Raw genomic sequence first — 6,034 nt, 5'->3', positions numbered from 1 at the left:
GTGGGGTGCTCCCATAACATAGGCCCCCTCAGGAGGCAGCAGCTGAGGCAGCAGCAGACCAGGGCTCCCCAAGCAGGCAGGAGCCTGGATCCATTGTTGAAGGTCTCTGCATAAAGCCTCTGAGGGAACTAAGCCCGTGAGGGGGCCCTGACCCCACCTGAGCACCTGAACTTAATCTCACACTGAATAGCAGCCCCACCCCCGTGGAAGCCCTGAGGCTGGGAAGCAGCATTTGAATCTCAGACCCCAAGCTCTGGCTGGAAGGATCAGGAGGCGAGGGGGGTGTGAGGAGAATATTCAGAGGTCAAGTCACTGGCTGGGAAAAGGCCCGGAAAAGGGAAAAGAAATAAGACTATAGAAGGTTACTTTCTTGGTGAACAGGCATTTCCTCCCTTCCTTTCTGATGGGGAAGAACAATGCTTACCATCAGGGAAAGACACGGAAGTCAAGGCTTCTGTATCCCAGCCCACTCAATGGGCTCAGGCCATGGAAGAGCTCAAAAAGGATTTTGAAAATCAAGTTAGAGCGGTGGAGGAAAAGCTGGGAAGAGAAATGAGAGACATGCAGTCAAAGCATGAACAGCAGGTCAGCACTCTGCTAAAGGAGACCAGAAAAAATGCTGAAGAAAATAACACCTTGAAAAATAGGCTAACTCAATTGGCAAAAGAGGTTCAAAAAGCCAATGAGGAGAAGAAGGCTTTCAAAAGCAGAATTAGCCAAATGGAAAAGGAGATTCAAAAGCTCACTGAAGAAAATAGTTCTTTCAAAATTAGAATGGAACAGATGGAGGCTAACGACTTTATGAGAAACCAAGAAATCACAAAACAAAACCAAAAGAATGAAAAAATGGAAGATAATGTGAAATATCTCATTGGAAAAACAACTGACCTGGAAAATAGATCTAGTAGAGACAATTTAAAAATTATGGGACTACCTGAAAGCCATGATCAAAAAAGAGCCTAGACATCATCTTTCATGAAATTATCAAGGAAAACTGCCCTGAGATTCTAGAACCAGAGGGCAAAATAAATATTCAAGGAATCCACAGAGCACCGCCTGAAAGAGATCCAAAAAGAGAAGCTCCTAGGAACATTGTGGCCAAATTCCAGAGTTCCCAGGTCAAGGAGAAAATATTGCAAGCAGCTAGAAAGAAACAATTCAAGTATTGTGGAAATACAATCAGGATAACATAAGATCTAACAGCCTCTACGTTAAGGGATCGAAGGGCATGGAATAGGATATTCCAGAAGTCAAAGGAACTAGGACTAAAACCAAGAATCACCTACCCAGCAAAACTGAGTATAATATTTCGGGGGAAAAATGGGTCTTTCAATGAAATAGAGGACTTTCAAGCATTCTTGATGCAAAGACCAGAGCTGAAAAGACAATTTGACTTTCAAACACAAGAATGAAGAGAAGCATGAAAAGGTGAACAGCAAAGAGAAGTCATAAGGGACTTACTAAAGTTGAACTGTTTACATTCTTACATGGAAAGACAATATTTGTAACTCTTGAAACTTATCAGTATCTGGGTATTGGGTGGGATTACACACACACACATGCACACACTCACACACACATAGAGACAGAGTGCACAGAGTGAATTGAAGAGGATGGGATCATATCTTAAAAAAATGAAATCAAGCAGTGAGAGAGAAATATATTGGGAGGAGAAAGGGAGAAATGGAATGGGGCAAATTATCTCTCATAAAAGAGGCAGGCAAAAGACTTTTTAGTGGAGGGAAAAAGAGGGGAGGTGAGAGAAAAACATGAAGTTTACTCTCATCACATTCCACTATAGGAAAGAATAAAATGCACACTCATTTTGGTATGAAAACCTATCTTACAATACAGGAAGGTGGGAGATAAGGGGATAAGTAGGGTGGAGGGGATGATGGAAGGGAGGGCATGGGGAGGAGGGAGCAATTTGGGGTCGACACTCATGGGGAGGGACAGGATCAAAAGAGAATAGAAGTAATGGGGGGCAGGATAGGATGGAGGGAAATATAGTTAGTCTTATACAACACAACTATTATGGAAGTCATTTGCTAAACTACACAGATTTGGCCTATATTGAATTGCGTGCCTTCCAAAGGGAAGGGGTGGGGAGGGAGGGAGGTAAAGAAGTTGGAACTCAAAGTGTTAGGAACAACTGTCAAGTACTGTTCTTGCCACTAGGAGATAAGAAATACAGGTAAAGGTATAGAAATTTACCTGGCCCTACAGGACAAAAGAGAAGATGGAAACAAGGGCAGAGAGGGATGATAGGAGAGCAGATTGGTCATAGGGGCAATTAGAATGCTTGGTGTTTGGGGGGGGAGGGGAGAAAAGGGGAGAAAATTTGTAACCCAAAATTTTGTTATAATGAATGTCAAATAAATAAATAAATAAATAAAAGAAGAAAAAAAAAGAAACAGATGGAACCAATGTTATATGAGCAACCATATTCATCAAAGATCTCAGTAAGCCCTTAGAGCAGAAATGCTAGCCCTCCTTAACATTCCATAGACCCCAATCACATAAATACTTATTCATTTCTCCTTTATTTCATACATTTCTCATTATTCATTATCAATATCTTGTTTAAATATATCATATCAGATTACTTTTCATTGCATATAAGGACTTTTTCATTTTTATTAATTTATTAGTCCTGTAATTTTAAATTGTAAGTGACAAATGTATATGTAACTCTAAATAGAATCTATTTATTTATCTATTTATTCTATTCTACAAAAGCTGTTGCAAAACAAAGAGCAAATATCAGTTTTGTATTTTGTCTTTTGTCATTTGTCTTTTATTCATTCATTAAATTTATTTCTGCATGTATCTATACCTCTTTTCTCTCTCTTATTCAGTGATGAGTCATCTACTTTACCTCGTAACAAAGATTATAATGGAAAAGAAAAAAAAAGTTTTGTAAAACATCAACTATCTGAGAATATATTCAGTGCCTTGCTCCATAGTGCTCCGGATTTAGAATAAAGAGAAAGAGGTGTATTAACATTTTCTCATTTACAAGATAGTTGATTGTTGTTGCAATCAAATACTGTATTAAATTTTCTCTCATAATAATTGCTTTTTACACATTTAGTCATTCTGTATGTTATTTTTTTTGTTTCTGTTTATTTTGTATCAGTCCATATGATCTTCCCATGTTTCTCTGGATTGTCAATTATAATCATTTTTTAGAGTAAAGTTTTCCTTTAATTACATTCATGGAGCACACCTCTTTTCTTTCCAGTCATCTGGTATTACAAAAAAAATAATGCTCTGTATATTTGGAAGCGTATATTGATTTTCTTTCTCTTTTATCATCTTAAGGTATATATTTAAAAGTTGCATTTCTGGGTCAAAAGACATGGACATTTTAATCACCTTTTAAAAGCTTATGCAAAAGTGCCTTTCAGAATGTTTGGACCAATTTATAGCATCTGAGAATATCAGGAAACATAAAATTCAAATACTACAGGCAAGTCTGCACCCACCAGAAACCAAAGAGAAGAGAACATATTCTAGAAAGGAAAAGAGCTCAAGATACAACACTCAATGTCAAAACATGCACGCAGGAGTTTAATCATTGATGACAAAAGATGACATTCAATGAGAGAAACATCTGAATCATTCCAAAACCACAAACAAAAAACAGATGCTAGTAGATTTGATATGTAAGCACTCCAGAAAACAAGGTAAATAAAGATGGTTAACCAAAAAAAGTCTGTCACCAATAAATTAGCCCACATAGAGATGGTGTGGCAGAACTTGAGTATGAAAACTATCTATGAGATTAAAACAAGGTAATTACAACAAAGGGACTATTAAGACATTTCTTTCTAAAAGTACACAAGGAGTTAAAGATAAAAGCAGAATTTACATAAGAGAAATTATTGAGAAGGGAAAGACCTGACACACCTGGGACTAAACCTCAAAACCTCTTTCCTCTATAAGTGAATCAGTCTTTGTTTTTGTTGTGAAGACTAAATTACAAAAATTAAAGAATGCATAAAAAGAGAGAAGGAAGTATAGAAAAATGAAGGAGAATGTATGATATAGGATAATGAAGTTAAATGATAAAAAAATATAAAGGGAAAATAATTCTTACTATGTCAGAAAGAAGAGATACTATATAGGAGAAGGGCAAAGGTGGCAAATGGAGAGATTGAAACAGAGTGAAAGAGGAAAACTTGATTCAGTGGTGGAAGGGAATCCCATTGAGGAAGACTGCCATAGGAAGAGAGATATATTCTATAATGGCAGGGGGACTTTACAAATTTAGCATTCAGGGGTCAAGTATTCAGAAAGCATTAGTTTTGTGGGAGAGGTACCTCCATGAATAGTTTCCTTTTTAAAAATAAGCAGGATCAGAGCTTTTGGGGGTAAAAACAATATAAAAGTATAAGGAGAAATGGATGTGGCAAGGAGATTCTTGGAAAATGAGAGAGAAAATGATTCTGGGGAAGGCAAAGTGTTGAACTGAACCATAAAATTAAGAAAAGAGAAAAAGGTTTGAACATGAGACAACACATCTGTTCTTTCTATCTCCTGTGAGAACTGCAAACAAAAGACACAGTAACAAAAAAGGCAGGTAAGGAAGGGGTAGGCATGATCTACAAGGCAAAGCATAGAAATTGTCCAGAAGAGAGAATTAAAAACAGATACTTTGAAACTTTAATTCCATGAGGAGCACAGAAATGAAAGAAGGAATAAATAACTAAATAACTAAAATAAATAACTAAAAGGACTATGAGTAAAAGAATAAAATTTGATTAGAAAGTGAACAGAATAAATAGAAAGAGTGAAGCATTGTTTTTTTTTAAAAAAGTCAGGAAATAAAAAAGCAATGAACAAAAGAAGTTGAAGAAAAGATTTGAAGAGGGACAGGGTAAAAAAAGAAAGAAATGGATAAATAAAAAATAGGATGAAGGGAAATACATAATAACCATAATTATGAGTGTAAATGGTATGAACTCACTCAGAAAACAGTAATGGATAGCAGAATGAATTACAAACCAGAATCCAACAGTGTTATTTAAAAGACACACAAATGAAATAGAAAAACAGAGTTAAAATAAGGGGCTGGAGCAGAATTTAGTATGCTTTGTCTGAAACAACCAAACAAACAAAAAAGCCAGGGCTAGCAAACATCTCAAACAAAGCAAATGTGAAGTACAACCTTATTAAAAGAGATAATCAAGGAAATGACATATGATTAAAAAGTACCGTGGACAATGAAATAATATCAATACCACACATACATGCATATGTATGTGTTTCTGTGTGTTCTTTTTAAACTTTGAGTTCCAGATTCTCTCCCTCCCACACCTCTCCCATCCACTGAGAAGACAAACACCATGACATCAATTATACATGTGGAACCATGAAACATTTCCATATATGTTATTTCACAAAAAAGTGAGAAAGTTATGCTTCTATTTGCATTCAGACTTCATCAGTTCTATGGAAATGGAGAGCATTTCTTTTTCATCGTGAGTCCTTTGGAATTGTTTTGGATAACTATACTGATCAAAGTAGTCACAGTTGAACACTACTAAACTGATGCTACTGAACCATGATTTCCTTGTTCTCACTTCACTTTGTATGAGTTCAGGTGTTGCCATGTTTGTTTTTTTCTTGAAACCATTCCATAATTTCTTATAGTACTTCATCACAATCATATGTAACAACTCTTTGCCACCACAAAAAGAGCTGCTATAAATATTTCCATACATATATGATCTCTTTCTCTTTTCTTTGATCTTTGGGGCACATATCTAGTCAGGGGTATTGCAGTATCAAAAGTATGCACAGCTTTAGAGTCCTCTGAGTTTCGTTCCAGACTGTTTTCCAGAATGATTGGATTAATTCAATACTCTTCCAATACATTTTCGCTTATTTGTTCCAGCATTTGTCATTTCTGATAGGTGTGAGATCATACCTCAGTGTACTTTTTCCTTTTTTCTATTCAGTAAGTGATTTAGAGCAATAACTTTGATTTCTTCCGAAAATAATCTGTTCACATCATTTGATGATTTAT

Source organism: Notamacropus eugenii, chromosome 4 (genome assembly GCF_028372415.1).
Source record: "Notamacropus eugenii isolate mMacEug1 chromosome 4, mMacEug1.pri_v2, whole genome shotgun sequence".
Lineage (NCBI taxonomy): Eukaryota > Metazoa > Chordata > Mammalia > Diprotodontia > Macropodidae > Notamacropus > Notamacropus eugenii.
The sequence above is the reverse complement of the archived record's forward strand: the minus strand, read 5'-3'. Positions refer to the sequence as shown.